Raw genomic sequence first — 26,266 nt, forward strand, 5'->3', positions numbered from 1 at the left:
TCTCCTCCCCAACCCAACCATGGAAATGTATTTACACTTGACATATATTTTTCTCCTTTTGAAATGTTTTAGGAAGTGGCAGTTATTGTTGACTGCCAAAGAGTGGACTGTCAAAGTCAGAAAAATATCACTATGCACACTGCCATATTTGCACCTCATACATGTCCGCGCTGCGCATGCGGGCGCTCTCCCGTGCGTGCGCATACCCGCTGTTACGTGCACCCGCAGGAGCACTGTATGTGCATTTACGGTAGAGTTTCTGTGTGCCCAGCGTGCGACTCAATCGTTACATAATTCAACCATATAATGTATTTTATAAGTTAATATTCCCCTGAGTCCAACAGGTATCAGTGGGTCTCAAATGGCTCTTTGACCTTAGAGATCCCCCAAACAATAGTTTGCATGTTGTGAGGGCTTCACATCTTCATATGCATAGCTAAAGCACAGGAATAGTAATTGAAGATTAATTGTATTCCGAATCAGTATCTTTCCCGCAGATGGAGTACAATAGCCTTTAATTACACTGAGCTTTGAGACTCAATGAGGAGGGCCAACACCTGTGTTTACGAAATGGGGCTGGATTTGTATACAGAAGAATGATTGCTGAGATGTCATTGTCTCAACTGAGAGTGGACAGTGGGACAGTATTCGCCAAACAATAGCTTCCCACAAGACAGGAATGTGTCGGTCATCACCCATTGTTTTGCATAACCAAGGCCACTGATGCAGCTAGCTCACATGCTGTGAGGGACACACACACACATCTTGTTGTTGACACCCCCCCAGAGCTGGAATGAGGGTATGATATACCCACTGGAGATCACAGGGCTCACTCACTCACTCACTCACTCACACAGCTACCTGACACACAGCAAGCATGGCTGGATCATCACCAGGCTCCTTACGAAAGGCTAAGTATCATAATTTCAATATCTCATGGCTGATTGGCATAGAGTAGTTTTAAATGTGTGTTTTGTGGTGGGGTAGTTGTGGAATGATGGGTAAGCATAGAGTGGTTGGTTTGGAGAAACAAATGGCTTGGGGATGGTGAGGCTTGCGCAGCTGTGTGATTGTAACTTGTTTGTGCTGAATACTCTGTGAAGTCTGTGATGAAGTGGAACATTAGACAACCTGTAGCATAGCATTTGTGGTATTTGTTTGCCTATGGAGATTTAATAAGATGGTTCTAGGAAGTTGGATTGAAATTGTGAAAGGTGATTTAGATTGTTTGGAATTGTAAAATCAGAACATATGCATTGTTTTGAGGCTTGGACATTTTGGAATAAAATGGAGTCTTGTGTTTTCTGCTATGTGATTGTGGTGTAGTAGAGAGTGCCATGTGTTTGGACCTGCAAATCTAAAATGGCTGCTGCCGGGTATTTTCCCCTCCCCCTTTCAGCCATGTGGTGTAGTCTTTGGAATCAAGTGGAGTTTTCCCAAAATGGAGTCTAGCTTCTGCCCCATGCGGCATTGTAGGGACAATTGTGTTGCTGGGTGTTGTGTATATAGGGACAGGCAGCATGGGTAAGCTCAAGTACTTTCTAAACAAAGATTCTCAGCATTGACTGACTGCGCAGCGATTGTTCCTCACATGTGTAAGCTTTCTCTGCAATCATATTTGTCTTCTTGTTATTGTGAGCCATTTCTTTCTCTCTCTCTCTTCTCCTCTTCCCCTCTTATTTTCCCTTAAACGTAATTGTATTGTATTGTATTTCCCGTGTAGTTATCTGGTTAGGTAGTCTATGTTATATTGTAGTGTATGACTTGTATTGTGTTAAATTCTTTTGCAAGTATATCATTCATAATATATATTTAGGCGTTGGACCCTGAGCACGGTATCTGTGTATTTCTTATAGTATTAAGTAATCTCAGAGCGTCAGTGACGCTCGAACAGCTTTAAAGGTAATAAGGTTATACTGTGTTGCATCTACACTCTCCCACTACACAGAGGTTTACAGTATAAGTACATTCCTTAAGGTATAGTTAAGGGAGTACCCTTGCGGTACTTTTTACGCCAATTGCGTACTGTGTTCTTTAACCTTTAACGTGTTTTTAATAGGACAAATATTATAAACATTGTCACCAGCACCACACACATTTCCCCCTGCACCTTGACCTTCACACGCTGCCCCCTGTCCCTCAAACGCTGCCCCTGCACACTGCACCATGCACCGAAGCCGCACGCAAATGTACTTGCCCCTTCCATGGTGCCCCCCTATCATTTTCTTCTGGATCCGCCCCTGAGCGGCGGCAGCATGTAACAGATCTAAATAATTTTATATATTGCGGCATCGCGCCAGCTGCAGGCCGCCCGCTGTGCAGTTAAAAGTAATCAATAACTGACCTTTTTTTTCAGCTCCTCCACCCCCATGATCTGTGGTCACCACTTAGCATCCCCAAGCCCAGCCCCAGGTCAGCTGTCACACAATGCTACCTCCGGACCTCCCCTCCTCTCCCAGTCATCCCCGCCCGCCCTGTCTCTGCTGTGAGGAGCGTGAGCAGGCAGGCAGGAGCAGGATTGCGGGACTGCTGGCAGCTTGTTGCGGCGGGGTGCATCAAGCTGGTCACTCGGAGGCTGAGCTTCGTTGATTCACGGCGCTGGCGGCTGTGTCTGGTAAGTCAAGTGTCTGCATTGCAGGTGCACTCGGCTCTCCAGCAGGAGTTTGGGGCTTTGGGTTTGGGATGGGCTGCGTGCAGGCACATATCATGGATGCATGTGCATGCATTACATCTGCCCTGTAAACCTGGTATTACTGTAGGTAAGAGCGAAGATTGCAGGGCGAGAAAAGGTAGGGATGGCCATTATGGTGGGGCATGCTGGATCGTTACAGGTGAGTATAACTCTCTCTCCCCCTCCCATAATGTGTAAAAATGGGGACTGCCTGCCTAATGTGTAAAAAAGGGGATTCTGCTGCCATAATGTGTAAAAAATGGGACTCTGCTGCTGTAATGTGTAAAAAGGGAGACTCTGCCTGACGTAATGTGTAAAAGGAGCTCTGTGGTCACGCCCCTATATTTGTATATCGGGGGGGCCCACAGGGATATCAGTGTACCGGGCCCCAAGATTTCTGTTGCCGGCCCTGACTGTACAGGGACATTAAGAAAAGTGTCCTCAGTGTCCTACAAAATGCGGTTGTACCCACTGTCCACTTAACCACGGATGTGTGGACAAGTGGATAAGGGCAAACTAAGGACTACATGACTGTGACAGCCAACTGGGTAGATGTATTTCAACAACAGCAGCGGCACCAGCAGCAGCATCTCACAAACGCTAACTCATTCCTAGGCAAGAGACACACCGCTGACAAACTCTTACGGAAACTGAGGGACATTATCGCAGACTGGCTTACCCCACTTAGACTCTCCTGGGGATTTGTGATATCTGACAACAACACTAATATTGTGCGTGCATTACATCTGAGCAAATTCCAGCAATTCCCATGTTTTGCACATACAATTAATTTGGTGGTGTAACATTTTTTGAAAAACAACAGGGTCATGCAGGAGATGCTGTTGATGGGCCGAAAAATTGCCACTTTCGACATTCATTGACTGCGTGATGAAGACTTGAGCGCCAGCAAACACTCTTGAACCTGCCCTGCCATCACTTGAAGCAAGAGGTAGTAACGACGTTGAATTAAACCTTCTATATGATTTAGAGGATGGAGTAGCAGCAAAATGCCATTCAAGCCTATACATCTACCTATGACATAGGCAAAGGAGGGTGAATGCACCTGACTCAAGCGCAGTGGAGAATGAATTCCGTGTTGTGCAAGGTTCTCCTACCCTCCGAACTTGCCACACGTGAAGTCAGTTCAGACACTGCCAGCTTGTGTCAGGTAAGTCTCATCAGGCTTTTGCAGAAGCAGCTAGAGAAATTGAAGGAGGCACTAAGATGGAGCGATTCAGCTAAGTATGTGGGACTTGTGGATGGAGCCTTTCATTCACTTTTGCCAGGATTCAAGGGTGGTCAATCTATTTAGAAATCACATCACTACATTCTACTACTCTCTTTCCGGCGGACACAAGTCTGCAGAGGTGCAAAGACCTGCTGGTGAGAAAATTGTAAACTCAAGCAGACTGTGTCCCGTCAACAGCTCCTCCTTCATTTTCTCCCGCAACTGGGGCTGCGAGGAAAATAATAAAATTTCCTAGCCAAGCTGCTGGCGATGATGCAGGGCAATCAGGAGCAAGTGTTGACATCTGGTCTGGACTGAAGGAGCTGCCAACAATTACTGACATGTCTACTGTCACTGCATATGATGCTGTCACCATTGAACAAATGGTGGAGAAATTTATCGGTTACAGCATCCAAGTAGGCATGTCAGACAGTCCGTATGTATACTGGCAGGAAAAAGAGGCAATTTGGAGGCCCTTGCACAAACTGGTTTTATTTTACCTAAGCTGCCCCCCCTCCAGTGTGTACTCTGAAAGAGTGTTTAATGCAGCCGGTAACCTTGTCAGTGATCGGCATAGGAGGTTACTTCTACAAAATGTGGAGAAGATGATGTTAATCAAAATGAATGATAAATTCCTCTGGGAAGATATTTACCAGCAATTGCCTCCAGAAAGTACAGAGGGACCTGTGATGGTGGATTCCAGTGGGGACGTATTAATACTCTGTGAGGAGGAGGAGGATGTAAACACTGAAAGGGGTGAGGAATCAGAGGATGAGGACGACATCTTGCCTTTGTAAAGCTAGTTTGTACAAGGAGAGATTAATTGCTTCTTTTTTGGTGGGTGCCCAAACAAAGCAATCATTTCAGCCACAGTCGTGTGGCATACCCTGTCTCTGAAATGATTGGCTTGTTAAAGTGCGCATGTCCTGTGTATACAACATATGGATGGGCAGGAGGTCCCAAGAACAATTCCATCTTGCACCTCTTTTTCTTCTTTGCATTATGTGCTCTTTGGGGCCTAGTTTTTAAAATTGCCATCTTGTCTGCCACTGCAGTGTCACTCCTAGATGGGCAACGTGTTTGTGCCGCCCACTTGTGTCTCTTAGCTTAGTCATCCAACTACCTCGGTGCAACCTTTTGGCCTAAAAACAATATTGTGAGGTGTGAGGTGCTCAGAATAGACTGGAAATGAGTGGAAATTAGTGTTATTGAGGTTAATAATATCATAGGAACAACAAAAAAACAAATTCTGTGATTGTATCTGATTTTTTGTTGTTGTTTAAAAAAAAAATCCAGATCCAAAACTAAAAGCAGAAAGGGTGGATTTGGCAAAACCAATCCAGATCCAAAACTCGAACAAGGATCCAGATCCAAAACCAAAACACAAAGCCTGAAAAGTGTCCGCCGCACATCCCTCAGAGAGGGGGCGTGTCTGGGGAGGATCCTATAGACAGGGAAATGATTGCAGCTATTCCACTGTAATCATCCACCTAGATCAGAGCATGGGGCTTTCCCACACTGTGTAACTCACCTAGAGATGAGTGTAGCCTAGCCCCAATTAGTTTTAATTAGTCTTAGCTTACTAAAGTAAAGCTGTATCTTTGCAAGTAATACATTTTATTAGTAAAAGCATTACTTCTTGTAATTGTCACAGTTTGGTGTGTAAGTATCTGACATATGGATTTCCATATTTGCACATCATTATCATGCCTTTGTGTCCTCATTGTTTTAATAAGTAAAAAAAAAGATAATGGCAGGGAAAGAATTCCATATGTACAGAGAAGTGTTGCTAAGCTGCTCCTGCCGAAAGCAAGTGCCTGGTTCTCTTATATGGTAACTACAGCCCAGGATACAGGATCCATCTACTGTGCCTGTGGTCAAATAAGGGACCAAATATAGAATAGGCAATATCTGTGGTTATTCACCCATTGGATAATATATGGAAATATAGCCATTGTATTTAACATAAGGATGAACAATCCCTACTGTCATTTCTGTTCTGGCAGTGTTCACAGGGAAAATGATATGAAGACAAAGGGCCACCGCAAGCAAATACTTGTGTGTATCAACTAAAACTATATTTTGTGTGTTAATTTTTTTATATCATGTAATGTACGAGTGTAAACTGGTAACTTCAGATGCCGTATGCTGCCCTGTAATATGTACTGTCATGATATACTGGTCAGGAAATTATATTGGAGTTACATATAGAGGAAGCTCAAAACAAGATCTGCATCCATCTCCTCACATGCTGGGGGCCACCAAGCACAGGGCAAGTCCACCCAGCATGTGTGTGGAGCCGTCTCACGATGCTCCTGCAATGCAATTGTGGATATATCAAATTAAGATATACAGAAATGGGTTCTCTGCGCACTGAGGTGTTAATCTGAGGCGGGGTGTGCTGCTGGTAATGAGGGGTGTCCCACCCCCCCTTAAATGGTAAGTATACAGATGTGGATAAATCCACAGGGAACCAGCGATCAAACCCTATTTGTAGTGGTGAATGATACAGTTAATAAGTGAAACTAAAATCAATAATGAAAAAGCAGGTAATATACTGTACTTAAGGTTGTTTATTCTAAGATGCTGAGATACTTTCTTTCCCAAAAGGTATAAATTTGGTTTAAAAGTCAATCAGTGATTGGGGCACGCTCCTGGTTTGAGCTTAAATTCTGAAGTGCAAGGTTCAATTGAAAGAACAAATGCTGTAATCTTTGTAAAGTCGAAAAAAAGAAAAAGAAAAATGCCACAAAAAAATAATAATGATAATATGTACTAAAGTCCAAACGGTTTACAAGTCTATACAGACTGCGGCGTCCCGCTAATCTGTGCTCTGAAGTGAAGGATTCTCTTGTGAAGTGATGAACAGTTGACAGCGGTAGTGTATGCTTTGGTTAGAGTGGAGAATAAGGACCCTGGACTGGCGCTATTCCTCCTGCAGCACGTCCCACAGTAGAGCGCCCGAATCAGGCCCGCTCTGCGGGGCCGCTGACCTGGGGTGTGCGCCTGTCACGGAGGCGAAGTGGACCCGGCCGGAGCTCTCCGATCGGCTGGCCGCGCCTCTCCTTCTCCTACAGGGACTTACCTTCTCCCTTCCCCTCCGCCTTCCAATCTACGCTGTCTCGGGCTTCTTCCGTCGCCTGGCAACTGGTTGCTTCCGGAACTCCGGGTCACGTGACCGTATGGTTTGCGGAAAGGATTAGCAGTACTGTCCTTCTTTGCAGTGAACATCCGTCCTCAGTCCAATGTAGTATAGATGGGTATCCCCAACGCGTTTCGACCTGTTAGGGTCTTCCTCTGGGTTTACCCCTGGCAATGCAGCCTGGCTGGGCTGTCAGGTGGCCCACCGCCATTTTTTTAATCATAGCGGCTGCGTGTGATATCACACAGCCACCCGAAAATGCTCCAGGCATGCCACTGTTTAGCCCAACATGCCAGCAAAATGCCTTGTTGCCGCCACCCGAATTTCCACCACTGTCAATCATCTTGCAGCCAGGGCTTAAAGTGGTCCTGGAGAGGTGGGGGAACTCACCTCCCCCACGACCCCTCCCACCTAGCGCGCACCGTAGAAAGAGGTGTGGCCTTACAAGGAAGGGGCGTGGCCACACAGAAGTTGCAGTTGGAAAAAAGCGCAGGAGGTGAGTACCCGGGTGGCATGGGGGTTGCCTGGGGTGCACTGTGACTATATTGGAGGGAGAGGGGACAGAGCTAGGGGTCATTTTATTGGAGGGGGCCCCCACAATTTAAGTCTAAATACAGCCCTACCTAGGAGGACCCACTAGTTTTTTTAAGTGAGCCTTCTTAACTAATTACATAGAAAAATACGCACTTTAGTATGTAAATGCAATCCTTATATAGAATAGATACATACAGTGTTTTATATGGAATGCATTCAGGATCACGGCTGTCGTCAGAATCCCGATAGCCGTCAGAATACCGACGATGGCATCCCAAAGAGATCAGGATCCCGACAACGAAATCCCGACAGTCAGGATCCTGACGGTCAGTATGAACTGCTGGGTTAGGTTTAGGATGCGGGAGGACGGGTTAGGTTTAGGCACACTCTAGGGGGGTTAGGCTGCAGAGAGTGGGGGGTTAAGGTTAGGAACTAAGGGGAGAGGGTTAGGTTTAGGCTGCGGGGGGGGGGGGTAGGTTTAGGCACCACCTGGGGGGAGGTTAGGGTTACACTGCAGACGGGGACGGTTAGGGATGCGGGCGTCGTTATACTGACCATATATATATATATACATATATATATATATATAAAATAACGTAATCATGGTAATGGTGGTCGGGATCCCGCCGGTCAGTATACTGACACCAGAATCCCGACCGCTGGAAATCCCAACAGTCGGCATGCTGACTAACCGGGACTATTCCCAGTCTTGGGTATCCACATCACCTATAGAGTGAGAAGAGAACCTGTAACGAGCCACCAAGCCCGCTGTTTTGCACTCACACCCCCGCCCCCCAGGCAATCTGGCGCCCAGGATACCGATGTCGGCATGCTGACCGCCGGGGGTCCCAACTATCGGCCACCGGATCCCAATCCATTTTATTATATATAAAGCACAGATATACATATACTGTATCACACATGAGACGTTATAAACATTAAAGTCTTCAGTCAGTGGCAGGTGCACTCATACCTTTTTCAGAGGCACTGCCCTAATAGACTGAAGCTGCAGGACACGGACCCCATCCCTGATTAGCAGCTGCTAGGTGGTCACCTCTGATAAGCAGCAGCAGACAGCAGCATCACAGTCTTGACGAAAATCCTGCTGGCCGCCGCCGCCTCCTTCACACCTGACGGCAGAGGATGCGCCGCCGCACTGGAAAACTGTGCCACCATTTAGTACAGTATTAATCCCACACCTGGGCTGCCCCTGGCAGGAGGGGAATGGAGGTGGGACTCCGTGGGAGATGCGGCGTGAGTGGTGGCTGGGGGAGGAGATGTGGCGTGAGTGGCGGCTGGGGGGAGATGTGATGTGAGTGGACCGACCATGGCTGCTATTGAAAAGAAGTGAGGCGGCGGCCGCACTTGGATTGTGTGCCATTCACGGCTCCCGTACTGCCACTTGGCAGCTTCTCATTGGCTGGCGGTCCACGAGCCGTGATTGGCTCACGCCCGATTTTAAAAATGCCGCCCCTACTTTTGATTGGTGCTGCAGCCGGTCCGCTAGCCAGGATTGGCTGGCGGCCGCTGCCACCTTTACAATGCAGTGGGGACATGATGCTGTGGCCGGACGGAGGCGGAACTGGTTCCGCCTGCAATTAGAGGTGACGGAAGGCAGTTCCGCCCCGTTCCGGCCCACTTTAACCACTGCTTGCAGCCACATCCTTCCAGGATGCAGCCACAAGGAGGGCTGTACATACACACTGCAGCCAGTGCGCAGAACAGATGAATGCGTACGCTGCATCCATCTCTGAATCAGCCCCATAGTTCTGTGTCTACTGTTTCTGGGCAGAACAGAAAATGTTCATAGTTAAATATCATCAGTTACACTACAGGGGGATAATGAGAAAAAATGACAATTAACCATCCTACTATAAAAAACCCAGTTTCACTGGATGTAAGTACCAGCTTCTTCAGGAGCATATGATGCTCCTGAGGAAGCTGGTACTTACATCCAGCAAATCGCGTTGAGCTACTGTTGACCCACTGAGACACTTTCTTATCTATTGGACCACTGTGATACACTCCTGTTGCACCATCCAAACCTTGGTATTCTGTTGCACACTTTTGTCTCCACCAATCTCACTGCAGCACTGTGTGCCTGGACAAGCTTTGTCTTCCCACGATAGGGGACTGCCTTAAATATGGTAAATGCTGCATACTAAAGTGATATCATGATCTTGTTGGGAAGTGACCTAGCCAACAAATTAACTAAAATACAGGATTTTCAATGGTAAGATCTATCATTGTAAAGTTCTCATAAAACTAATGTGGCTTTAATTGTGCTAGTTACACAGGTGATTTTAAATGTTTAAATAAATAGTTTTATATTTATATACAAACCGTCCTAACAGTAATTTTTCAGCCAGCACTGGTAATCTTCTGTGTATATTTGCCTCTCCTGTGAAGTCTGGTGAGTGGTGATAGAGCCATTTGAAATACGGTGCCGGTCGTGAGCCAATTAAAGCTCGCTGTCCGGCAGCCAATCAGGTGCCGCGGCTGCCAGTCCACGAGCTATCATTGGCTGACAGATTAGAAATGAAGGGAGGAGTGCCAGTGACTGCTTAAGCCCAGTAGCTTGTGAGTGATGGGTTGTCTCAATGCAGATCAGAATGATATATCATGCACAACATATAGTATGTACCCGCGATCCATTGTTCCCACCAGTCATTCATTGAATCATTCTGGGATGATTCCAGAGATGAGTCATCGTATGATATATTGTATAGTGTGTGCAGCAGTGCAATGCATTGTTACATCACATTGCACAATCGCTGGGACATACCATCAAATTGTGTGTACCCAGATTAACTCTTCTTAGAGCTAACGGAATTAACAATTCATCCTGTCAGTTAAAAAATGTCAGACGTACCCCTGTCTCTTTGCCACAGTAGCAAAGACTCTGGAAAGCTCTCTCTTATCCCCCTTGCTTGATGACCTCCAATCCAGCAGCATTGATTGGGCACCATCGGCTGTTACCATCATGGAGCGAATGCTGGTAAAATCCTGGTAAAATCTGCGATATGTAGTCTATAGACCAGAATATCTAACGCCATCTTAAGATGACACCAGTTACCAGGGTGAAGCTCTGGAATGATTCACATTTCAGTCAATTTCAGAATATAGCTGCCTCCATAGAAACCTATGTGGGCTGCTATTGCAATCAATATTATGGAACCCCTGTAATATAACTAAAGGATGCTTACATTTTCAGGGGATTTCCTGCATTATTTGCTTAATAAATATACTTAACTCCTATACCAATACGTTCATTTAATAAAATCATATTCAATTGGAATGAAGTTATATGAATATGTGAACATTGAAAGAGCACAAGTAAGAACACAAGTAGTTGCTATGGGCAACTTCACCTGTTCTCTAAAGAAAAATCGTGTATACCCTCTATTTTCCTTGTACATGTCTAATATGCTGCGTCTTTTCTGGTTTATTTTGAAAGAAGAACTCAGATAAAAACACAAGTGTGGGTTGAGTTTACTAAATTAAAAAGAATTATCTTATATTACCACATTAGGGTCTGGATGTAATGGAGTGCAAGACGGCCGTAGCTCCAAGATTCTGACCGAATCCTGAAAGGCCTCTCCTAGCAGTATTCACTGTATATATATTTATCAAGGGGTTCTCTAATGGTTAAACAAGCCAATATTGCGGCTTGCCATACTCCTTTGGAGACTGGACACACCCCTAAACATGGACCCCTACCACTGCATTCCCTTGGTACCACTGCATTCCCCTGGTTGGCCCTTCATGGACCCCTATCACTGCATTCCCCCTACCACTGCATTCCCTTGGTAGGCCCTTCATGCCCTAGGGATCACGGATCACTGATAGAACACAGAGACATTTCAAGGGAGGAATATATATTTGTGCTACAGTATGTCCTGAATCAGGCTGAGTATAGAGCAGAGTGCTGAAGAACCGTTAAAGGTATAGGGTTTTCAAGTGGTTCTGTCAATGGCATCTAACAGTAAGTAAATCATTTCTTAATATAGTATATACTTCTTGTAGACTTCAGGCTGAGAAAGGCTGACTATAGATTCAAAAGGGAACCACTATTTAGTGCATTCTAATACGTTTTGCCAGAGACATAGGCAGAGGCGTAACTAGGGTTTTTGGAGCCCAGGGCAAGATCAATAATGGCGCCCCCCCCAAAAAAAAAAAAAAAATTATAAAAATAATAAATTAATAAAATGATAATAATAAAAAAAAAAAATACAAAAGGAAAGTATGTGCAGACGCCACCGGTGTCACTGCATATAAAGATGTCAGGGTGTGTATGTATGTGTATGTAGGTGCAGTGGTCGAAGTTGAATTTTTGAAGGTGGAATGAAAGAGTGCAGACAGCAATTATGCGCGCGCCGAAGGCGCGCGCGCTCCGGAAAAGGGGCGTGGTCACTCAAAAGGGGCGTGTCCTTCAGTGTAGTAGGACCCCTTATACTATCTAGTACTGGTGCCCCTTTCACATTATAGCACACGGTATGAGCCGAAATTCACATTATAGCACACAGTATGAGCCGAAATTCACATTGCCCCACACGGCATGAGCCGAAATTCACATTATAGCACACAGTATGAGCCGAAATTCACATTACCCCACCTGGTATGAGCCAAAATTCACATTATAGCACACGGTATGAGCCGAAATTCACATTATAGCACACGGTATGAGCCAAAATTCACATTACTCCACATGGTATGAGCCAAAATTCACATTACCCCACATGGTATGAGCCGAAATTCACATTACAGCACACGGTATGAGCCGAAATTCACATTACAGCACACGGAATGAGCTAAAATTCACATTACCCCACATAGTATGAGCCGAAATTCACATTATAGCACACGGTATGAGCCAAAATTCACGTTACAGCACATGATATGAGCCAAAATTCCCATTATAGAGTTAGGGGATCCTACCCCCAGAATTAACATGGCCTGTGGGGCACTATGATGAGGGGAGCCCACCCCCTTAATAGACTAATTGCAGAGTTTAGCAGCGGAAGGGCTGCAGCGGTTTCTCACCCCAAGCTGCGGCGCTTCTGCCACCTCCGACACTCCACATCTTCGGCACCACCCGGGATGCAGAGCACCGCACCGGGTATGCACCCTTTTCAGTTCGTTTACTATTTGTTTCGTGTAAAATGTCCCCGCAGTGCTCACCTCTCCAATGGGCTGCCCGCCTCCAGATCCCGTCCGTCTCTGCATCCGTCCGCCTCCAGATCCCGTCAGACTGCTTGTTGCTGCCAGGCGTCCCGTTACTAAGCAACGGGCCAGAGCGACAAGTGAGCCTCTCTCTTGTGCGGCTGTTTTCTCTCTCTCTCTCTCTCTCTCTCTCTCTCTCATTTTTTTTACAGGTCCGCTATAAGGATTCTACTGGACAAGTGGACGTGATTCTCGGCGTGGGATGTAGGTAAGTATGTGTGAGCGTGTAAGTGTGTTATAATAAAATTTTACTTTCACGGTGTGTGTGTTGTGTTTTTATTTGGGTATTTTTTTTGTTGTACAACTACAAGTACCAGCGAGCCCCTTATTTACCCGAATGCTGGTACTTGAGGTTCTCCAAGTACCAGCAAGCGGGGGAGGCTTTCTGGGCCTTGTAGTTCCACAACAAAAAACAATATTCTTTTTTTAACACTCATGATTATCAGCCTGGCACCCACCGCCCAGGGGTGCTGGGGACAGCCTCGGGCTTCACCCCTGGCCCTTGGGTGCCTGGAGGGGGGGACGACCCCTTGATTTAAGGGGTCCCCACTCCTCCAGGGAACCCCGGCCAGTGGTGACTAGTTGGGGGGGTAATGCCATGGCCGCAGGGACCTACGTAAATGTGTCCCCCGGCTGTGGCATTATGTCCCTGGCTAGTGGAGCCCGGTGCTGGTTTTAAAAATACGGGGGAACCCTACATCTTTTGTCCCCCATATTTTTGGAACCAGGACCGGACTAAGAGCCCGGTGCTGGTTGTCTAAATACGGGGAACCCCTGTCCAATTTTTCCCCAGTATTTAAACAACCAGGACCGGCTCAAAGAGCCCGAGGCTGGTTATACTTAGGAGGGGGGACCTCACGCATTTTTTTTTTACATTTTTTAACCCATTCAGACCCTTCTCCATTAAGTTAATGGAAGCCCTGGACAACAGAATTGCATTCATGTCCTCCTCCCACTCCCTTCCCAGTACCAAACACTCATTTTTTTTCTATAAAAATGTACAATATATCACAAGTATGATGAGCAGGCAGGCAGCGGGCATTGGCGGCATCGGAGTGAGATGCAAATTAGTGGCGGAGGGATGGGTCAGTTTATGGTGGCCGAGTTTGTAAGGCGGTGGCAGCGGGGATCGACTCAGGGGCAGTAGCGGGCATTGGCTCGGCGGCGGTAGGGGTCATCGGCAGATTCGGCGGACATTATGGCTGTAGTGCCTCACCAGCCACTGACCTCACCGCACGCCACTGGTACTGAATGATTGCATAAGTAGCTGTGGCTAATTTTTTTAAAACATATGAATCATTTGGAAAATATCTTTTTAGGAAAGCCTCCTTATGAATGACAGTGGTGCAATAAAAAATATTATATATAATTCTAGGCCATGACATACAAACAGCAGCACATTCAGGTTATTATGTGTAAGCACAATAATTCCCTGTTATATCTATCAATATTGGGCACACAGATGATGAATGTTTGGGGCTCTAGATTGGTGTAACATGTCCCTGCCTGTGGGAACACATGAGGAATTTTTGCAGGGTCTGACTTCCTTGCTGACTTGTCCAATCCTTAGCAGATTAGACTGCAGATCAGACTGTTTATATTGTCCACATAGCGCGATGCGCCGCACAGCCCGACATTGGGGTTAATTCAGACCTAATCGATGCTGTGCATTTTCGCACAGCAGCGATCAGGTCTGAAATACGCATGCACAGGCGCCACAGTGAACCGGCGCATGCCAGACAGCTGACGGCTGTTTTAGCCCTGTGATCGCCTCTCCCTGATTGACAGGCAGAGGCGGTTGCTGGGCGGGAGGGGGCTGGCTGGCGGTGTTTGGGCGCCATTTAGGGGGTGCGGTCCAGGCAACGCAGGCATGCCCAGATCATCTGTGGCGGTTGCGTGACGTTACACGCAGCTGCTGTGACCCGGGCAGCGAAGAGTAGCTCCCTGCCAGCACGCAGGAGCTGCGCTGGCTCAGAGCTACTCTTCTATATAGTCAAAATTGAAAGAAATATCGCACTGTGTGTACACAGGACCTATGGTCTTACTGCAGACTTGTTTGCAGATTCTACATCCAATCCTCACCACACTGGCCCTCATTCCGAGTTGTTCGCTCGCTAGCTGCTTTTAGCAGCATTACACACGCTAGGCTGCCGCCCTCTGGGAGTGTATCTTAGCTTAGCAGAATAGCAAACGAAAGATTAGCAGAATTGCTACTAAATAATTCCCTGCAGTTTCTGAGTAGCTCCAGACCTACTCACAGATTGCCATCAGCTCAGTCCGTTTAGTTCCTGGTTTGACGTCACAAACACGCCCTGCTTTCGGCCAGCCACTCCCCCGTTTCTCCAGCCACTCCTGCGTTTTTACCTGGCACGCTTGCGTTTTTTAGCACACTCCCTGAAAACAGCCAGTTTCCGCCCAGAAACACCCACTTCCTGTCAATCACACTACGATCACTCGAGCGATGAAAAAACGTCGTTCGAGCTTGTGCAAATCTCCAAAGTTTTGTGTGAAAGTACTTAGCGCATGCGCGCTGCGTACCATGCGCATGCGCATTTTTGCCGTTTTTTCACTTAATCGCTGCACTGCGAAAATTCGGCAGCAAGCGAACAACTCGGAATGACCACCACTGTTTTTTTTAGCAGACCACCAATCTGCATCTGCTGGAACAGTCTGCTGAAAGGTAAATTCAGCTGGTGAGGAAGGGGGATTAATTATGAGGAATTTAATTAATGATAATGGTGAAGAGAGGGAGGTTGAGAATTAATAACATAATTATTGGATGGGGATAGGATTTAGTTTCCAAATTAAAAAAATGGTGTGGGGTTCCTCCCACAGGGGCATAAGCAGCCCCAGGCTCTTTGAGGTGGCCCTAATTGAAAAAATATGGGGAATAAAATGTGTAGGGGTCACCCATATTTCAGAACCAGCACCGGGCTCCACTAGAAGCGGTAATGCCACAGCCTGGGGACACACTTTACGGGGTCCCATGGCTGAAGCATTAACCCCCACCCCCCCTTACTAGTCATCCCAGGTCGGAGATACCTGCAGAAGTGGGGACCCCCCAATTAAGGGATCCCCCCTCGCCAGGGCACCCAAGGCCAGGGCTGAAGCCGAGACGAAAGTCTCTTAGCAAAAGAATAATATTGTCTGTTATATGAGGACTACGGGCCCCAGCAAGCCCCCCCCCCCCCCCCCCTCCACATGCTGATACTTGGAGAACCACAATTACCAGCAGCCATGGCATTAAGGGCTACTGGTACCTATGGTCCCTCTGTAAAAGAAATATTAAAATAAAGACAAGACACTAAATGTATTAAGAGTTTATTAGCCAGCACCTTCACGTGGGGGGTGGTGGCCTTTATGTTCTTTTGCACGGCTGCCGCCCATCAAGGACTTCACCGGTGTCTTCACCTGGAAGGCAGCAGCCTGTAAGCTCTTTTGCTGCCCATCCAGGATTTTCATGGCAAGGGTGATAATGCAGCTTGCTGTGGCCATTTTGTATTTTAAAAATGGCCATTTTGAAATGGGAGACTGTGCCCACCACTATTATGCATGCCGCTCGCTGCCAAACTCTTTACAGGTTTAATCTACAGCCCCACAAACATACCAATGCCACCTATAGCCATTGCTGCCATATCCTCCGATGCCTCACCCTACACTGATTCCCTACAGTGCTGCATCACACAGCAGCAGCAGACGGTGCCAGGATCCCCCTGGATTCCACACTTCCCCCACGCTGATAGTGTGCTGGTCTGCCAAGACTGGATATTAGGTCAGCGGAGAATACACACTTGTCCAATGTCAGGCAAACCGGTAATTCTGGAGTCAGCTCTCCTGAGGATTGGACAAGTGTGTACCCAACATTAGACAGAAGGCACCAAGCACAGTCTGAGAGGCCCCTAAGAGATAATATGTGTACGATGATGGCCCAGTTATTTCTAATGTATGTCTGATGGTCATGGATTCTATTAGGAAATGTAACTAGAGCAGAGAATTGAACAAGTGACCATAGCAAGTTGCAACTATTCAGCTTTCAGCTAGCAGTTATGAAGTACATTTTATTAAAACATAAATAGAAACTGATTTGTTGCTTTTCCACTCTTTAGAAGGTTTGATACACTTCCCACTAAGTATCTGATATTAGAAGTGGGATGAAGATCAGTAGTGATTTTTGCAGTACAAGTTATGGAAGGCATGAAGGGGTTATGGAGGCATGAATTGGTAATGGAAGGCATAAAGGGGTTTTGGAAGGCATGAGCTGGTTATGGAAAGGAAGAGCAAGTTATGGAAGGCATGAAGGTGTTATGGAAGGCATGAACGAGCTATGGGCCTAATTCAGAACTGCTCGCAGCAGCAAATTTGATAGCTAATGGGCAAAACCATAGCAGTAATTCAGAGTTGATCGCAGCAGCAAATTTGTTGGCAATTGGGCAAAATTATGTGCACTGCAGGGGGGGACAGATATAATATGTGCAGAGAGAGTAAAGGCCAGTACTCACTGGCAGATGTGGGGAGAGTTGTGTGCTGAGCATGCGGGGGGAGCGCGGGGCGGGCGCTCATTTCACCCAGCGGGTGAAGTGAGCGACCGGCTAGATCTAGCACCAGCGATAGCAATGCACGGGGCTGCGCATCGCTATCGCTGTGAGGGGTACACACTGAGAGATCACTGCTTAAAATCTAAGCAATCTAGTCAGATTGCTTAGATTTTAAACAGCGATCGCTCCGTGAGTACCCCCCTTTGGATTTGGGTGGTTTACATTGTTTCTGTGCAGGGTACATACTGGCTGCTTTATTTTCACACTGCAATTTAGATTTCAGTTTGAACACACCCCACTCAAACCTAACTCTCTCTGCACATGTTATATCTGGCCCCCTGCAGTGCACATAGGGGTTCATTCCGAGTTGATCGTAGCTGTGCTAAATTTAGCACAGCTACGATCATTCACACTGACATGCGGGGGGACGGCCAGCACAGGGCAGAAGTGCAAAGACATCGCACAGCGATGATGCCTTTGCACTTCAAGAGTAGCTCCCAATCAGCCAGAGCCGGTGCTACCCGCTCAGCAGCTCCGGATAAGGCTCCCTCCCTCCTGTTTCCACCCCCTCCTCCCCACTGGCAACGGCGCCAGCACGAGCCGGATTAAGAGAGGGGCTCAGGGTATAAGTACTAAAGCAGTTGACGGGACAGAACTTCTGCAAAAGGTCTGTCCTGGCAAAGTCCCCAGGGAGCAGTTTCACTTCTCTGAAGTGCTCCACAGAACGCCGGGTTATATGCTTGCTTGAAGTTGCTGATGTATGGTGGTGAGTTTTCTGCCCCCGGCTGTAAGCTGACAGAGGGTGGCAAGAAGTGTACTGTGGGTGAGGGTGCAGTGTGCCGGCAGTTGCTACTGTATGTCCTGATGGTGTGGGGAGGAGGTGGGCTGAAGTGCTGACAGCTGCCAGTGCTCCAGGGCAGAGGTACTGTGGTTACTGGCCACTTCTTCTTTGGGGATGGGAAGGGGGGGGGGGGAGGGGGCATTATGTGTGGCACATCTACTGCAGGCATTCTGTGGGGCACTACTGCTCTGGGCGTTCAGTGTGGCATGACTCTGTGGGCGCTCAGTGTGGCCCAACTACTTTGGGCACTCAGTGTGGCACAACTACTGTGGGCGCTCTGTGTGGCACAACTACTGTGGGAGTTCTGTGTGGCACGACTACTGTGGGCGCTCTGTGTGGCACGACTACTGTGGGCGCTCTGTGTGGCACAACTACTGTGGGCGTTCAGTGTGGCATGACTACTGTGAGCATTATGTATTAGGCACGCTATCATTGTGGGCATTTTGTGTGGCACTACTACTGCGGGCGCTCAGTCTGGCACGACTACTGTGGGCGCTCTGTGTGGCACGACTACTGTGGGCGTTCAGTGTGGCATGACTACTGTGAGCATTATGTATTAGGCATGCTATCATTGTGGGCATTTTGTGTGGCACTACTACTGCGGGTGTTATTTGTATAAGAGACACTACTGTAGTTATTGTGTATAAGCAGCACTACTGTGTGTCGTAATGTGAATTAAGTACACAACTATTTGGTGCAATATGAATCGGGCACTACGTGTGGTATAATGTTAATACGATTGTGATACTGTGCAGCGTAATTTGAATTGGGGACACTATTATGTGGCCACGCCCCTTCCATGTGAGACCACGCCCCTTTGGCGAGCACTGTCCCTTTACTACATGTGGGAGGGAGGGCGCAAATTTATTGTTTGCAGGGGGGCGCCGGACACCCTAGCACCGGCCCTGCGACCAGTGCAGCTTTAGCGTGCTGGCCGGGAGCTACTCATCGCTCCCCGGCCCGCAGCGGCTGCGTGTGATGTCACGCAGCCACCGCGGCCCGCCCCCCCAATGGTCCGACTATGCCTGCGTTGGGCGGACCGCGCCCCCTAAATGGCAGCTTAATGCTGCCGTCCAGCCCCCTCCCACCCAGCGAACGCCTCTGTTTCAGAGGCGATCGCTAGGCGGCACCAGCGCATGCGCAGTTCTGACCCGATCGCTGTGCTGCGACAAACTGCAGCGAGCGATCGGGTCGGAATGACCCCGATGGTTTTGCCCAACTGCTAACAAATGTGCTTCTGCGATCAACTCTAAGTTAGGCCCCATGGTGGTCATTCCGAGTTGTTCGCTCGTTGCCGATTTTCGCTATATTGCGATTAGTCGCTTACTGCGCATGCGCAAGGTTCGCAGAGCGCATGCGCTTAGTTATTTTACACAAAAGTTAGGTATTTTACTCACGGCATAACGAGGATTTTTCATCGTTCTGGTGATCGTACTGTGATTGACAGGAAGTGGGTGTTTCTGGGCGGAAACTGGCCGTTTTCTGGGCATGTGCAAAAATACGCTGGCGTTTCTGAGAAAAACTCGGGAGTGTCTGAAGAAACGGGGGAGTGTCTGGGCGAACGCTGGGTGTGTTTGTGACGTCAAACCAGGAACGAAACTGACTGAACTGATCGCAATGGCTGAGTAAGTCTCGAGCTACTCAGAAACTGCTAAGAAATTTATTTTCGCAATTCTGCTAATCTTTCGTTCGCAATTCTGCTATGCTAAGATACACTCCCAGAGGGCGGCGGCCTAGCATGTGCAATGCTGCTAAAAGCAGCTAGCGAGCGAACAACTCGGAATGAGGGCCTATGTACACTGCAGGTGGAGCAGATATAACATGTGCAGAGAGAGTTAGATTTGGGTGGGTTATATTGTTTATGTGCAGGGTGAATACTGGCTGCTTTATTTTTACGCTGCAATTTAGATTTCACACACAACAAAAATTACACCCGCACCAGTAGATCAATTAACAAGTTGTTCTCTTTCCCTATTCTAACATTGTTGGTATATATTACCTGGTAAGTTTGCTAGTCGGGAGTGCTACCCACAGCTTAAATACTATAACACAAACACTCAGAAACAGAAACTGTCGTCTAGGTGCACTGACAATCTCACAATTTTGTTATTAAAATATAACCTTTATTAATATTGTCTTAAAATGCGACAGTTTATATTCAGCCGTTATGAAATCTTAAAATGGAAAGTGTGAATAGAAGATTAATTAGATTTCAGTTTGAACACATCACACCCAAATCTAACTCTCTCTGGACATGTTATATCTGCCCCCACTGCAGTGCACATGGGGGATCATTCCGAGTTGTTCGCTCGCAAGCTGCTTTTAGCAGCTTTGCACACACTAAGCCGCCGCCTACTGGGAGTGAATCTTAGCTTATCAAAATTGCGAACGAAAGATTAGCAGAATTGCGAATAGACACTTCTTAGCAGTTTCTGAGTAGCTCCAGACTTACTCGGCATCTGCGATCAGTTCAGTCAGTTTCGTTGCTGGTTTGACGTCACAAACACACCCAGCGTTCGCCCAGACACTCCTCCGTTTCTCCAGCCACTCCCGCGTTTTTCCCAGAAACGGTAGCGTTTTTTCACACACACCCATAAAACGGCCAGTTTCCGCCCAGAAACACCCACTTCCTGTCAATCACATAACGATCACCAGAATGAAGAAAAAACCTCGTAATGCCGTGAGTAAAATACCTAACTGCATAGCAAATTTACTTGGCGCAGTCGCACTGCGGACATTGCGCATGCGCATTAGCGACTAATCGCTCCGTTGCGAAAAAAAAATAACGAGCGAACAACTCGGAATGACCCCCATGGTTTTGCCCAACTGCTAAAAAATTTCCTGCTGCGATCAACTTGGAATTACCCCCATGGTTTTGCCCATTAGCTAACAAATTTGCTGCTGCAATCAGATCTGAATTAGGCCCTATGGAAGGCATGAAGGGGTTAGGAAGGTATTTTATGTAATATTTTTTTTTGTGTTTGATGTCTCAATATACGTACTCTGAAATTAAAGCATAAAGCAATAAACAGGATGCGGCGAAGATGCCAGCTGTCGGTATCCTGGCAGTCGAAATACTGACACCGGAATCCCAACACCCATTGGAATCCCAATGCCGGAACTCCAAAAGGGGCAGGAGACCGAATCCGGAATCCCGACAGCTGGCATCCCGGCCGTAAGAACAGCCGTCGGGTTAGCTTTAGGGGTAGGAATGGGGGGTTAGGTTTAGGTGCCACACAGGGGTTTAGGGTTAGGCTGCGGGGGTGGGGTAGGTTAGGTTTAGGCTGCAGAATGGGGTATTAGGATTAGGCCCCCCCCCGGGGAGGGAAAGGAGGTTGGTTGGTATGGACGGCGGGGGAGGGATCAGGGCCCATCACCTGTGGGGACTCCAGTCCTGGTCCCAGTCCCTGGTCCCAGACAGAGGGGGGGGGGGGGGGTCGGTTATCACCTATTGCCTGGCCAGCAACTACTGCCGCCAGTTGAATGAGGCACTTTTCCTATGACTGCCTGCCGTGGCTACTGCAAGTGCATGCAAGTAGTGCCCAGTCCACTACCGCCCACTGGCGCCACTACTCCAATGGTGAAAGAACCCCTTGGTCTAAGCCGCCTCCTGGCCATGGCTGCGAGTACCAGTGCAGCAAAGAGAAGGAGCCACGGCCCCCGCACCTGCTGCCTGCCTCCTGCCTGCCACTACTAGTGCCAGTACAGCAAATAGAAAGAAGGCCCTGCCGCCCGCCTGCTGACCGCCACTGCACAGTACATTGAAGAGAAGGAGGGCCCCAGACCTGCTGCTGGCGGCGCTGCCCACAGCCTGCTGCTGCTCCCAAAGCGTGTGTGTCCAATGCTGCTGGGCCCGGGGTAAGCACAAATGTGTGTCTGTGCATGTGAAAAACAAGATGGAGGCGCAATAAGGCACCTCCCATCTCCGCACTAGTATAAATTTGAATGCAATTTAATTCAGTCTAATTAACACCTGCTGCAAACCATTGAAAACCAAGTATGTACTGTATGTGTGCGTGTGTCCGACCAATAGCGGTAAGCAGGAGTGTGCATGTGTTTCTCTGTGTGTGTGTGTGTGTGTGTGTGTGTGTGTGTGTGTGTGTGTGTGTGTGTGTGTGTGTGTGTGTGTCCGGCCTGGTGTCTGGTGTTGGAGGGGTAAACAGGAGTGTACAAATGTTCCTGTGTGTATGTCCGGGACTAGAGGGGTAAGCAGGAGTGTGCGTGTGTTTCCGTGTGCGTTTCAAGAAACTTGAGGGGTAAGCTGGAGAGTGTAGGTAAGATTGACATATGTTAGCGAGTGTGAGATAAAACATTTCTCTTTAACTACACTTCTATTTTATTTCATTCCTGGATGCGGGCACAAAGTGTTAGGTTGCACACATGTACAACAGCCAGTGCACGTGTGCTGATCACCTGGTTGCAACCACTGCAAGCGACCATAAGGATGAGTCCAGGTCTGAATTAGGCCCATAGCCTGGATGTATGTTTGGGTGATTATCTCCCTGTACGATGAATCCTTAACCAACTAGGCGTATACCTAATGGCAGGGATGTTTTAAGAGAGAAGAGGGCTAGGGGGCGTGACCTAGCGGTGATCCGGAGAGGACGTCTCTGGTGAAAGATCCTGCCAGGCTAACCTTTAAAAGCACCCCCTCACGGTCCCCAGGTGCTTGACTGGCCCTTCAATTGCCCCCTGAGCCAGCACCAGTGTACCGGGATAGAGCCACAGAGCCATGAGACCTTTTTAAGGCCTCTGCAGGTTGCGATTTACCCAGGACCCGTAAGCCACCGACTCAATTCGCGGAAGTGCAGGAAGTGGCACCTGTGTCCTAATCTCTGGCTGAGCCCTCCTGGAGCTCCCTTTGTGCTTCCAGCATCCCTACTCTCTCCTACACAGCGTCAAAGGGGAGACAGCAGGAAGCTCCACTGCCCTGACTGGGAGTGTTTGTGAGGCTGCGCTCCTGGGAAGTGAGTACTAGCAGACTCTGTGCTCAGCTCCTATTCATTCCCCTGATTGCTTACTGGACCCTGAGTGGGAATTCTCTACCACACTTGTCCCTTCTATAAGGCCACTCAAGCTGCTCATTGATGGGCAATAGAATTTTCACATAACCACTTGCATTGCTTGCCACTACTCCAATAGGATGTGCTGACCTGTTTGGTGAGTGAGTCCATATACCACCCCGCCTGGACAGGGAAATCACACCAGGTCCATTTGAAGCATGTCATTGATAATATACTGGGCAGCTGTGACACCATCGCTCTAATGTAGTCCAGACTGTTTCAATTCCCATCACCCATGTCCTTTATCCTTACCTGAACATTCTCAATGCATTTTAAGGATCCTCCTCTCTCTTTACAATGGCTCCCCACCTTTGGAATAGTGATATATCAAAATGTATCCGAGGAAGGCTAAGGGGGTGCCCCCCTCCAAAAATAACTTTCCCATCTCAGAAAGCAGCTCCCTCCTCAAACTCTGCAGCGAAGTCCCTTGCTTCTATTTCTGTGGCGAGTGGCCCCCACAGCCCTCTGTCACGATCCCGGTATCTGGACGCCATTACTTACCCTTCAGATGCCTCCTAAGGCTGGCTCAGCGTTCCAGGACCGGATCCCGCTGTTCCTGAGTTTCCACATGCAGAATGTCAGAGTGGTGATTTCATCAGCCGCGGCCTCCGCTGTGCCCGCGTGGTTAAATGTGCGCTTGTCAGTCTGGCGTCTCCTGTCTCCTGTGGCCGGCGTCGCCATTACTGTTTCAATTCTCACATGGATTACAAACCAAACTTCCCTCCAAGTGTCTGCATGGGCGCAGCCATCTTGGATTTTGTCATCTGATTATTTCCACCAATCTGCTGTCTGTATTGTTGATTTGCATAATTGCCTAGCCAACCCCTTCCTTGCTGCAGGTATAAGTATGCTGTGCCTGAGCAAGGAAGGCGTCAGTGCTTTGGTTGTCTAACCTAGTTCCAGTTTGTCTCTCTCCTGTGGTTGTCTTCCAGGTTCCAGCTCCTGTCTCCAGACTTCTGCTATAGAGACCCGCACCAGCATTCCATCTGCGGTGTAGCCTGACTCTCCGATCCATTCTGGACTCACCTGTTTCCAGTTACATCAATCACCTGCTTCCAGCTCAGCTTCCAGCAGTGTACAGCTTCTCTTAAAGGACCGGTGTCCTTTCTGCAGTTTACCACTCTCCACCGGTATTATTATTTCACCGCTCTCAAACTCCAAACTTCATCAATCACCTGCTTCCAGCTCCGCTTCCAGCAGTGTACAGCTTCTCTTAAAGGGCCGGTGTCCTTTCTGCAGTTTACCACTCTCCACCGGTATTATTATTTCACCGCTCTCAAACTCCAAACTTCATTATTATTTCATCGCTCTCAAGTTTGTTTATTATTTAACTGGTTCCAGCCAGTATCCACTCCGTACCAACAACAGTCTGGTTCCAGCCAGTATCCACAGCAGCCATTTTATCTTCAGCAACCCAGCCTTTCCTGGAACATCAGCTGGTACGATCCTGGGTTCTCTCCATTGCTACAGTCAGGCCTGGTAAGGACTTTCCAACTAGAAGATTACAAGAACTGTCTCACTCTACCAGTGCCTGTGGCCCTTGCCATCCTGTAGTACCCAGGAATTGTATTTATCCTCTGTTGACTTTTATGTTTCCTTTACTGCTGCTGTGTTACGGAGTTTGTCTTAATAAACATCATTGACTTTTATCCTGGTTGTCGTGGTCACGCCTTCGGGCAGTTATTCTACATGTTACTTACATGTCTAGGGGTCTGATACAACCTCCCAGGTTCCGTTACATCTCAGCCCCTACAACTGAGGCTGCCTCCCGTCAGCTCAGGCCCTCAGTTGTGACAGTAAGCACTGACCTAATGAATCCAGCCGGAGACCAGGATCAAGCGGCCAGGCCGATGCAAGAACTGGCAGCCCGACTTGAACATCAGGAGGCTGCACAGGGCCACATCATCCGCTGTCTCCAGGATCTCTCTACACGGCTGGATGGGATTCAAACGACCCTCCGTGGACCTGGCACGTCCGGTGCGTCCACTACAGTGACACCAGCTGTATCCCCACCCACCTTACCCATTTCCAGTCCACATCTTCATCTTCCAACGCCAGCAAAATTTGATGGATCTCCAAGGTTCTGCAGGGGATTTCTCAATCAATGTGAAATCCACTTTGAGCTTCTACCTGGCAATTTCTTCAGTGACCGTACCAAAATTGCCTATATCATCTCCCTTCTCAGTGGCTCAGCCCTTGACTGGGCATCACCTTTATGGGAGAAGTCTGATCCCCTGCTATCCTCCTATACTGACTTTGTAGCTACATTCAGGTGCATCTTCGACGAGCCAGGCCGGATAACATCTGCTTCATCTGAGATTCTCCGTTTACGCCAGGGAACACGTACTGTGGGACAGTATCTTATACAGTTTAAAATCCTGGCATCCGAACTGGCATGGAACGACGAGGCCCTGTATGCTGCATTCTGGCATGGCTTATCAGAACGCATCAAGGATGAATTAGCTACCAGCACTTCGTGAATGAGATTTTCAGGGACATCTTGTACCGCCATGTCGTGGTTTATCTAGACGACATCCTCATCTTTGCTAATAATCTCGAAGATCATCGTTTCTGGGTAAAAGAGGTCCTTTCCCGTCTCCGTGTCAATCACCTCTATTGTAAATTGGAGAAGTGTGTGTTTGAAGTTAAAACCATTCCGTTTCTAGGTTACATTGTGTCCGGTTCCGGACTAGAGATGGATCCTGAGAAACTCCAAGCAATCCAGAATTGGCCTATACCCTTAAGCCTCAAAGGGGTCCAGAGGTTCTTAGGGTTCGCCAATTATTATAGAAAATTTATACGAGACTTTTCCACCATTGTGGCGCCTATCACTGCATTAACCAAGAAAGGTGCTAATTCGTCCAAGTGGTCCGAGGAAGCTACACAGGCCTTTCACCTTCTGAAGCAACGGTTCATCTCTGCACCAGTTCTGAAACAGCCAGACACCGACTCTCCTTTTATCTTAGAGGTAGATGCCTCCTCCGTTGGAGTAGGAGCAGTGTTATCCCAGAGGGCCAAAGATGGACATC

This window comes from Pseudophryne corroboree, chromosome 8, assembly GCF_028390025.1.
Source record: "Pseudophryne corroboree isolate aPseCor3 chromosome 8, aPseCor3.hap2, whole genome shotgun sequence".
NCBI lineage: Eukaryota > Metazoa > Chordata > Amphibia > Anura > Myobatrachidae > Pseudophryne > Pseudophryne corroboree.